The sequence below is a fragment of the Mustela putorius genome, unplaced genomic scaffold (genome assembly GCF_011764305.1).
Source record: "Mustela putorius furo isolate JIRA1106 unplaced genomic scaffold, ASM1176430v1.1 tig00003834_pilon_pilon_pilon, whole genome shotgun sequence".
NCBI lineage: Eukaryota > Metazoa > Chordata > Mammalia > Carnivora > Mustelidae > Mustela > Mustela putorius.
The window spans coordinates 68,939,772-68,951,849 of NW_025421987.1; positions in this window are offsets into that span (position 1 = coordinate 68,939,772).

The following is a 12,078-nucleotide window of genomic DNA, read 5'->3' on the forward strand; positions in this document are numbered from 1 at the left end:
GTATTGGATTTCCATTAAATTCTAACTGGTGATACATAATGAAAGGCATTCTCTCATTCACCTTCATCTATTTTCATATTCGGGACTATTTCCCACCTGCTCATATATTTATGTTTCAGTGTACTTTGTATCTCCCTCAGGCTCCATAAATCATCTATGCTAGTTCTTCCGTGGGTACTGTGTTATGTAACATTTCTTTAGAGCAGTCAGGCCTCTCCCCAGGTGAGGCTATTTTTTTTTCCCCTCCTGGGAAAACTTGAATATATTTTACTTGTTCTGTGACATTTTTATTTTATCCCTGTGTATGACTCTAGCCTTGACTCACAGTCTTTATTCTCTTGAATCATATCTAGAAAGTGTGATTAGAACTAACTGGAAAACACTTTTTAGAACCAAGTCATGTTTCTAAACCTCAGATACCCTGGTACATATTTAGGAGGCTTTGATGCTCTCCATCTCACTCACATGGAAAGGATTTTTTTTTGTTTCATATATAATTTGGTACTCCAAAATAAATAAATAAATCAAACAAATAAATTATACACATTACTTTATGCAAGCTTTGTTTGATTTTATGGTATTATCCAAGTTAATTTTCAGCTGACCTCTGATTCATTTGTATATAAATATTTTTGGCTTCACTATTCAAACTACCCAGTAGATCATAAAAACATTTATACAAAATAATATGACTTTATAATACCAAATCAAAGCATCCCTGCAATTACTTTAAAAAATATATTTTATTTATTTATTTGACATAGAAAGAGAAATCACAAGTAGGCAGAGAGGCAGGCAGAGAGAGGGGGTGGATAGCTGGCTCCCTGCTGAGCAGAAAGCCCAATGCAGGGCGTGATCCCAGGACCCTGAGATCATTACCTGAGCAGAAGGCAGATGCTGAATGGACTGAACCACCCAAGCACCCCTGCATTTACTTTTATATAATAAATTAAATTCCTTCCCAATTCCAACTTTCCTTTGTTACCTATTACTGCTTCTTGTTACATTTTCATGATGATTTTTAAAAGATTTTATTTATTTATTTGATATATATATATATATATATATATAGAGAGAGAGAGAGAGAGAGAGAGTACAAACAGGGGCAGAGGAAGAGGGAGAAGCAGGTTCTCTGTTGAGCGGGGAACCCAATATGGGGCTCAATCCCAGGACCATGGGATCATAACCTGAAATGAAGGCAGACTCTCAGCCAACTGAGCTCAAGGATACCAATCAAAAAGACCTATATTTATCATTATAATAATTATATGGTACACCTCAAACTACTATGACACTGTAAGTGAATTATATTTCAACTAAAAAACAAAATACATATAACTTTTCTTGTTTTTTACAAGTTGGAAATCAGTATTAGATGAAGGTAAAATGGAATGGTAGGTCTAGTGTACATAATTCAGGAGTTCAGTTTCATTGAGGATATAGTGGGGGATGTAAGGAATCTTGAATTTGGTCCTATATAGATAGTTTTGGGAGCAAACTCAGAACTCATCACCCCAGTTTCTAGAGGTAAGCCTTTGCTTCATATCCTGCTGAGTAAAATGATAGTTTTCTAAGCCTTGCTGTCAATCCAGGGGATTGATATGTCACTGTTTGATAAATCACACAGGTCTTCTCTTCTCTAGAGAAATTCTGCTGGGAAAGTTAAAGACATTATTTTCAGTATTTCTTGAAAATATTTCCATCCTAACCCAATAAAGTGTCAGTAGTTTCCAAAATATATTCATTATAAGAAGTCAATAGATTTCTACAAATGCCCCATTTTTTGAACTCTGAGTTATTATTTGACTAAAAGTATGTGAATATGTTGTTTAGCATCACATCTTTTTATAAACAGCTTATGGTTACTGTCAAAGGGAATTTTAATCCAACAATCATTATAAAATATAGTTTCCTGAAGAATGAACCAAAGTGTTTATACCTCCAGAGTGACCTTTGGAATAACCTCTAGCCTAAAATTGTAGAACCAGAGGAGAATGCAACTTTCAGTGTTGAGCCATACCATATTTTATTTATATTATTATTTGTATTTTATTATATGTTGCAATGAGTAGAAACAGATTTTAAATATTTAGTAGATACATATTAAGAAATAATGATATCATGCTAGTGTTATGGGCCATGCCTTTTATTTCATAAAGGTCTTAGTTACTCTAGACTTAAAAAATTCTATTCTAACTTATAGCCATCTCTGCATTCTAGACACCCATTGTAATTGGAAGATCTTTACTTTGTATTACTGAATTACATATAAAAATATTATCAATATTTTAAACATGAATGCCAAGAGAAATGACAATTTCTTGAATAGGATTCTGTAGAGTTTGGGGAATTCCTAGACTCAGTGCTTTTGTCCTATTACCTTCTGTGGTACTTGGACAATCCTAACTGCTTGATGGCACTACCAACACAGGAAAGAAAGAAATGAGACAATACTCAAATTCATCAACTTTCTATATTCCTATATTAGTCAAATATTTTTATTAATTTATTAATTAATTGATTGATTTAAGTCAAATATTTTCAAAGAAAGAGGCTGAGCTGATGGCTGAAATAAGTAGCAGCACTGTACTTTCCTTGAATAAAGGGAACAATGTATAAGAATGCTGGCCAGACACAAATAAAAGATGATGAGAATCCAAGAAAGTGGTTGACAGTAGACATGGGAAGGAGAAACTTATTCAAGACACATTTAAAGAGCCTATAGGAAGATTGTTTGGTTGTTTAAAGTAAGAAAGAGGGTTAGATTCCTGATTTCTAGCATTGGTTAATGTGTAAGTAAAAACATCATTAACAGAAACCAAAGCCAGAGATGAAAACTCTGGGTTGGATAGTGAGAGATAATAAGGATTAATTCATTGAACTTTGGATTTGAGTTTGGAATACCCATGATACATCTCAATGCATAGTTTCCCTTTCCCAGTTTGTTCTCAATAACCAAGAATTGAAGGCAAAATCTTTGAATGCTATTCAATTGATATTTTACCCTGAATGTTGATTATCCCCTCTGGATTGCATTAAAAATATTGCCAGAAAATGGGCCATCCAAATAACACAATTAATGTTTTCCTTGACTACAGTTATAACGGCTTCTGGCATCACTCCTTTCACAAGAAAATTCTAAAATCATTACTCCTTCACCTACATGCTGAAAGTCTTTTCTAGATGGGTTGTTACCAGAAATAAAAGCTTTTCAGAACTGGAAAGAAGACAGAAATATATGGATCGAAAGTAGATACTCTCTTCTGAATCCACTTCAACCTCTTTTTTCACCAGATATAGAGTCACAACTTTTTTCTCTTCTCAAATAATTATGGCTTAGGCTTTCTTCTATTGAATCTACAATGAGTAAAAAGAAAAGAATTCATAGTAAGTTCCAATGAACAGGTCTCAAAAATGTCCTGCCTCAAATATTTCCATTGTTTTGAACTACAACTATAAGTGATAGAACAGAGGTTGTTGACTAGATACTGTAAGCATTGGTTTTGAATATAATATTACACAATGGGCTGGTTTTGGGGCTTTGTTTGCTTGTTTGTTTGCTTGTATCTGCAGGTATGCTGGCATACGTGTATGTGAACCTACATGAGTGTATGTGTGCACTGTAGGAAATTTGTTTTTCAAGATTAGAAAAAAGATTGAAGTACTATCTTAAATAAAATCTCTGAGGTTTTATTCTTACATCTGAAAACACCAATACATTCCTAGGAAGTTTATGGAAACCCTCAAGCGACCTCCACAATTTGGTAACGGAGCATTGCCTGGCCCACGGGAATTCTCATTACATCCCACCCTTAGGAAAACTAGTATGTTAGCATTACGTTAAGCTTGTTACAAATGCAGAATTCCTGGGGCGCCTGCCTGGGTCAGTCATGTAAGTGTCCAACTCTTGACTTTGGCTCATGTCCAGCCCTTGGGGTCTGAAGATGTATCCCCACATAGGGATCAGTGTGGCATCTGCTTGAGATTCTCTTCTTCTCCCTCTGCCCCTCACCCCCAAAGCCACTCACGCACGTTCTCTCTTGCTCTCTCTAAAATAGATAAATAAATAAACAGATAGATAGATGATAAATAAAATCTTTAAAATAGAAAGAAATGCAGGATTCTTAACCCCATCCAAAACTACTGAATGAGAGGCTGCATTTTAACAAAATTCCCAGGGGGTATGGGTACACTGTAAAATTTGAGAATTTTTCTCTAGACCTAGGTGCTCTATAAATCAAAAACACTTCTGTATGACAAATTCCATGAAAAACTAAACACTGATACCTTTGGTGTTAATTTTTTTGTATACCTGGCCAAATGAGATAAGAGAGAGAGGTCCAAGAATCAAAAAGAGCTAATGAATTTTGTTCTACAGTTGAAGTTGAGACATGTGCTCACCCATACCCTGATGCATTAAATTTGAACCACATTTCGTGGATTAGTACTTTCCTTTCCAACTCTACACACAATGAACAATTCTGATGTGTTTTAAGACATATAAAATAAATGCATAATGAAGGGGTATGCAATGGTTTATCATTTCTTAGCATATTCCTACTGAGATTTTAAAGATTTGAAGTCGCTGTCTAGGACTTTGTAAATTCCTTGACTTTCTCAATGCTATGAGAATATGAAGCAATTGCAAAAATTAGCATCAGACTTAGGGATTTGCACTAAAGAGAAAATAAAAAGAAACTGAGAATTCCAAAGCATTGCATGTTTGTGTGCATGTGCAATCTTTAGGAAGAAACAAATATTTTAGTATTTCACTACTACAAAAACCTGCTCAGTGCTAAATTAAATTTGTGTTAGATTCTTTGTGGTATAAATATTTTTAAAACCCCTCATTACTACTCATTACGGTAATCAGAATACATCATATAATCTGTTCAGTAAAAATGCAGGAGGCAAAATTATCATTACAGATAATTTACTCACTAACATGTATCCTGAAAATCCATTAACTACGTATTTTATTTATTTCTCATTCATTAACAGCACCTGACCATACGTTCTGAGTGATTAAAAAATACATGTATTAGGGTGCCTGGGTGGCACAGTCCATTAAACTCCCTATCAGGCACTTGGTTTTGTCTCAGGTCACGGTCTCAGGGTCCAGATGGAGCCCCACCTCTGGATGGCTCCATACTCAGGACGGAATCAGGTTAAGATTCTTTTTCTCCCTCTGCCTCTGTCCCTCCCCTCATCCTCTGCCCATGTGCACGCATGCACATGCACTTTCTCTCTCTCTCTCTCTCCCAAAATAAATAATTTTTTTAGAAAGATAAATGCATGAATCAACAGAAGTAACTTTTTCAATAAATATTTTCCTTATTAAGAGCCCAAACCTTTAAAAAATATATTTATCACAAGTACGTAACAAATAAGGGTTATCAGGCATTTTAAATAAGAGAAGTGCATTGATCATACAATTAATTCTGGTTTACTGAATGGAGATTAGCTATCTTTATGGAGGAAAACCATGGTGTTGTTTTTCAGTTCCCTCCTCTATCTTTTGTCCATGCATCCTATTATCTACCTTTGTTCTTTCATCATTCTTCTCTTTCATAGACACCGTCATAGATAACATAAATATTGAAAAATGTTTCTCTATTTGTTATTTCATTGACTAGAGCTCAGGAAAGGAATCCTAATTATTTAGGTATGTTGTGTAAGAATGTGTGTCTCTTTAATGTATGAGCAAGAGAGGAATATTAAATTGTGCATGTTATTAGAAAACCTACTGCTTTGCTATTATTGATAAATCTTAAAGAAGTAACATTGATTCGAGAAGGGGAAAAATACTGGTTTAGTTTTATCGTTAAAAATATACCACTTTGTACTCATGCCTAAACAACATAGATTACAAAAATGATTAAGCATACCAATATGTCAAATTATTTTGGGGCAAGTTTTGCTAATTTAGAACATTGAACTTGTTTACTGCCTAGATAAGTTTGCTTTAATTCACACATTTAGAAGAAAAGGGATTCTTCTAAATGTTGCTCTCTCTGGAAGTCTATCTTGCATTATTTATCCTCATTTTCTCATAATATACTTACTTTCCTTTTTGGTTATAAATGTAGTAAGGAGAACAAAATACTTAAGCTATCAATGAAAGGCTATTACTATTAAGAAAAGATCTAATGGGGGCGCCTAGGTGGCTCAGTGGGTTAAGCCTCTGCCTTCAGCTCGGGTCATGGTCTCAGGGTCCTGGGATCGAGCCCCGCATCAGGCTCTCTGCTAGGCGGTGAGCCTGCTTCCCCCTCTCTCTGCCTACTTGTGATCTCTCTCTCTCTGTGCCAAATAAAAATAAATATCTTAAAAAAAAAGAAAAGAAAAGAAAAGATGTAATGTTTTGTTTTGTTTTTGAAAAGCTATCCTAGAACTTAGAGGTATGAAAATAAACACCCCAGAGGCAATTGTGAAGGAAGGAAAGGTAGTAGAAATAATAGGATGGTGAGGAATCTAAGTAGAAGGAAGAAGAATGCCACAAATGAATAAATGAAGCAGAATAAACTTGTCACACAAAATGTGTTTTGTTATGACATTGGTCAACTCTAAAGTGTGGTTCGTAGACTAGCCACATAAGCTCTGGCTGCCCGCTAGACATGTAGAATCTCGGGCCTTATTTTCAAACTTATTCAAAAAGAATCTCTGGGGGTAGGTTCCAGGAATCTGTGTTTTAACAAACTTTACAGGTGATACACATTAAATTTCTAGAAGTGTGGTACTAGATTCTAAACACTTCAAGGTTATTCACCATTTGTATCAAATACCTAGAAAATTTCCTGGCACATTATAGGCAACCAGTGAATGAATATTTCTTTGAAGAAGGAATTACCAAGAAAGAATGATGTATACTATGTTTCAATCAATGTGCAAGAAAATAAAACATTCATAGTACACAAGATGCAGAAATTTTACTCCATTTATTATACTTTCACCTTCCCTACAGTTTCTTGCACTAAGAATTTATTTATACAGGTATCCATAAAGTCTGGAAACAAGTAATATTATTATTTTTTTTCCTAGAATGACTTCATGCTTGATGGCATTTTGGAGCTGCACCCATATTTCCCTACATCAGGGACATCTTGTACACTCTGTATTGGGATATGTATACCTGAGAGGAGCTTGTATTGTACTGCTCACTGTAACACGATGTAACATAGTGTCTCCACCAGCTTGACAGTATCGCTTTCTCTGTCATTCACGCTGTGCTCCTCCATCAAGTCCATTCCATGAATACTCTCATGCATTTTCAAGTGTTGTTCTCAATTCATGTGACATTTTTATAGCAGTTAACTATCTATGCCAAAGAGTCAAGTAAAGAAAATGACATTATAATTAAAAATTATTGTTATAATTGTCTTAATTGTTTTCAAGCACTATTTGAGTTATGATTTCTAATCAGTGTTTCACATAAAGAAGACATGGTGATTTCTCCCTGGGAGAAAAGGGAGACTATGAATAATTGATATAACTGATATCACTACATTTTATACAACCATGTGTTAATACTCAGAAAGCAGTGACTATTCTGTTTTAGTTCCTGCCTCTGTTGATTCCTGAGTATGGATATTTGCAACAAATGAAATAATTCTAATTTGGGTAACAAAGAAGAAACAGTACCAAAGAAAAAGAGTGCTTTCCACAAATTCTATAGCCCTCTTCTATGTTAAGGGCTTGCTTTATAAGCATGCCTGCTTTCACCCATTTCTAAGAATTACTCAGTATTAAATTGTTATTGGTGCTGTATCCACAGCCGACTAACAAATAGAATCAAGGGCTTTTACTTAGAACATTCGTTCTCAGCAGGGGCAATATTGCACCCAAGAGAACAAAAACCAGTTCTTGAGGAAAGTTTTATTCTTTGTTGTGTATAAAGCAAAGGAATATATACAGTACATAAACAGATATATATGTACGATCTGCGGTATTAAAATTTCATGTGGGGTGATTAGAAAAAAGAAATGTCTGAAAAGGATCCATGGGAGTGATAATGAAAAAAAGAAGGTTGAAAAATGCTGATCCGAAGCAGAGTTAAACACAACAGTAGCAGTTGTAATTCCAGAATTTCTTTATTATAGGGTAAGGGAACTACAAAATAATATGACTGGAAATAGGACAGGGTAAGGCAGTGGTTGCAAACAAGAGTCAGGAGACTTTGCTTAAAGTTTTATTCCATTTACACATGGTGGTAGCCAGAATTCTAAGATAGTTTCCTGACTCCTGGTATATGTGGTCTCCATAATCCAGTTCTCTTGAGTGTAAACTGAATATGATGGGTTTTAGCCCCCTGATTAGATTACATGGCAAGTGTAAAGGCATTTGCATATGAAATTAAGGTCTCACATCAGTTGAATTTGAATCAGTCAAAAGAAGGATGGATAATGGTCAGGGCCTGCTTGATCAGGAGCAGTCTTTAAAAGAGGCAAAAGCATCAGAGACATTGTCCCAATCATCCTGAGGTCAGCAAATGGCCATTTTGTGAATGTCCTGTGAAGAGAAATGGCCTCAAAACCTGGGAATCACAGTTCCACAAACATAGGGGATGAGTTCTTTCAACAACCACACAAGCGTGGAAGAGGACTGTGAGCTTCAGTTAGGAACTGTAGTGCCAGGTTAGGCTTAGAGGGCAGTCTTCTAAGACCAAAGAGGACGGGCGAAACTGTACTTGCACTTCTGACTCAGGGGAACTGACAAAAAATAAATGGGCATATTTTTTTAAGCTGCTAAATTTTAAACAATTTGACAGACAGCTATAGACAATACATATACCAAGTATACCATTTTTATTTAAATTTGTGTTATTTGATACAGACTTGGAGGTTGATATGATACTAAAACCTACCCACCACACATGTGCTACCACTGAGAAGAAAGAAGTTATGTAGAAAAAAATTCGGGGATAGAAGTGAAGTGCTCATCATTTTTTTCTAGTATCATCTAGGGTGAACATTCTTCTAATGGAGACTTTCAATGGACCTTTTTTAAGTGTGAAAATTCATATGGTACTTAAAATTTAATAATATGCTTTTGTATACTTCAACTGGTTTGTCTTTCTTCTTTTTTAAGATTTTATTTATCTATTGTCAGTGAGAGAGTGTGTGCACAAGCAGGAGGAGCAACAGACAAAGGGAGAAGCAGGCTCCCCACTGAGCGAGGAGCCTGATCTGGGGTTCGATCACAGGACCCTGGGATCATGACCTGAGCCAAATGCAGATGCTTAACCAACTGAGCCACCCGGGAATCTCCTGATTTGTCTTTCAATCTAAGGTAGGTATTATTAAGTACAGTTGAGAATAGGGAATAGTAGCAACTATTCAACCAACTTTAGTAATCCAAGAAGAGATTGGGCTTTAGTAGTGGATCAAAACCTAGGTCCCTGGTCTTCGGAGGGACTAAATCTCTCTCTTCTACACTTTCTTCTTTCAGTCCCATCCTAGTGGTGGTTTACTTATTCATTAGATTCCAGCCTTCCTCTGACTTATGATATTGCTTATCAGAACATTGTATATTAGGAGAAGTGAATAAAGTTTTATTTTTGTTGTAAAGGTAGATAAATATACATGCTTGGAATAAATATATACAGCTGTGTTTAGCATTTTTATTTTAGTAAGTGTTGTTAATTCTTTCAAAATGGCTCTAGCCATCATATCTTTTATTCAATCTTTAATTGAAAATTGACATGTCCTACAGTAGTGGCTCCTTCACAAGGTAAAAAAATGATTCTCTATTCAGTTTCATATCTGTAAATAAATTATTGATAAAGAAGCTCTATGCTGGAGAGTTTCTCTTTCCTTAAAACTTATAAAGAAACAAGAAAATATTTGTGCCTTTCTCTCAGAGAAGCCCCATATTCTGTGAACTGAAGGAATTCAGTTTGGTAAATTACTTCACCAAATATTATAATTACTCATTTTTCTAAAAAATTATATCTGTGTCTATAAATCCGCAATTTCTGAATTTTGTATTATACTTCACATAGTTTTTACTCACCTTTCAAGTTTGATAAATACTTTTATTTCTGCTGTGAAGTTAATTCTGAAAAATTGAAAAAGATCCCCACATAAGCTTGGTGTCTTTAAAGCTATTTATAGCTTGCACATAGCAATGCCACTTTTAGTCCCCTCTAGAATTCTCTCTTGTGCAAATGCCTGGGGAATATTGAACTACTGCAGTACATACTGCGTTCCTTTGAAAGATTTTGCGAGTCAACCAGGATAAGCAGATTCTATATTCACAGCTTTGATAAGTGCCTCTGTAGAGACATTTGAAAGCAAAAAGATCTTGTTCTAGCACATCTCCAAGTGGGATCACAGAATGTAGAACTGCAGGACTACAGACTGTGGAAAATCATTATAAACATCACTTATATCAGAGGCAAAAACTTCTTGAGAATTTGAATTTACATTTGGAAACACATAAGCTTTGATATATGACAACTTCAGCCTCTGAAGAAATTTTAGATACTTCCTTTTCTTCCCCTTAAAATATTCCATTTGCCCTTTCCAAGAAATATATGTGAAGAAAGATTTTGTATTATAGGCATATCTTGCTTTATTGCACTTGGCAAATATTATTTTCTACAAATGAAGTTTTGTGGCAACCCTGCATTGAACGTCTATAGGTACTATATTTTCCAATAGCATTTGTTCACTTTTATCCCTGTGTCATATTTTTGTAATTCTCACAGTATTTCAAACATTTTCTTTATTATATTTGTTATGGTGATCTGTCATCAGTGATTACAAGTCCTTGAAATCTCAGATGATGGCTAGAATTTTTTTAGTAATAAATTATTTTTCAATTAAGATATATGCATCGTTATTTTAAGCATAATGCTATTGTATACTTAATAGACTATAGTACAGTGTAAACATAACTTTTACATGTACTGGGAGACCCCAAAATTCATTTGATTTACTTTATTACAATATTCACTTTACTGAGGTGGTCTGACCTGCAGGTGGTATGCCTGTAGTTTCTAAATGCTGCTATAACAAATTACCATAATCTTAGTGATTTGAAACAACAAAAATTTATTATTTTACAGTTTTGTAGATGAGTTGCCTGACACGGACCTGACCGGATCAGAATCAAAGTTTTGTGAAAGATGGTTTCTTGCTTCTTAGACTCTAGAGAATGACAGCACTCCTTCACTCCTGGCAGTATCACTCATCTCTGCTTCCATTATTACATCATCTTTCTCCTCTCTCTGATTTCCTGCTTGTCTTTTATAAAGAACCCTTGTGATTAAATTGGGCCTACCTAGATCATTTACTCATCTCAAAATCCATTTCTTAATCCCAACTACAAAGTTTCTTTTGCTATATAAAAGAACACTCATAGGTTCCAGGGGTTAGGACATGGACATCTGTGAATTAATTATTCAGTCTACTGCCGGTACTGAAGGTCAATTTCATGAGAACAGTTTGGGAATCACCATTTTATGATCAGCAAAAAAGAGCCCAACAATGATAAATACTTGGAGGAGTGCTGCCTGGGAATTTGCTAGGGAGCTTGCTGATTGGGTAAACTGAAGTGGGGAATACAAGATGATTTATGAGTTGGAGATCATGAGTGGCCAGAGTTGTTCATCCGATTGCTCTCAGGGAACTTCGAAAAGCACTTCTTCTTCTTCTTCTTCTTTTTTTTTTTTTTAGTGGCATTTTTAGTGATTAGAACAAGGCCCTTTTGTTGTTGTTGTTGTTGTTGTTTATTCAACTGCAGTAGTATAGGTCATAGGATTTATGGTCATTGGAAGTGCAGTGCTGATGTGGCTTAGATGCATATATCATTAAAATATGGTCATGGAATTTTGAAGAGCCCACTGGTTATCTTGTATTCCTTGATGATGCCAAGAGTTCTTTCCCCCAGGATTTGGAGGGCTTCAATTTCCTTAGAGTTATCAAGTACATGAAATGAGAGCAGAAGGACATTTGAACCCTAGCTGTGTGGCTTCAGGACTACTATTTTTAAGTTAATGACTGACAGTACAGCGCTATATGACACTTCAACAAACTTCATCAAAATCTACTTCTAAAATCCTAACAGGAATTCTATTTA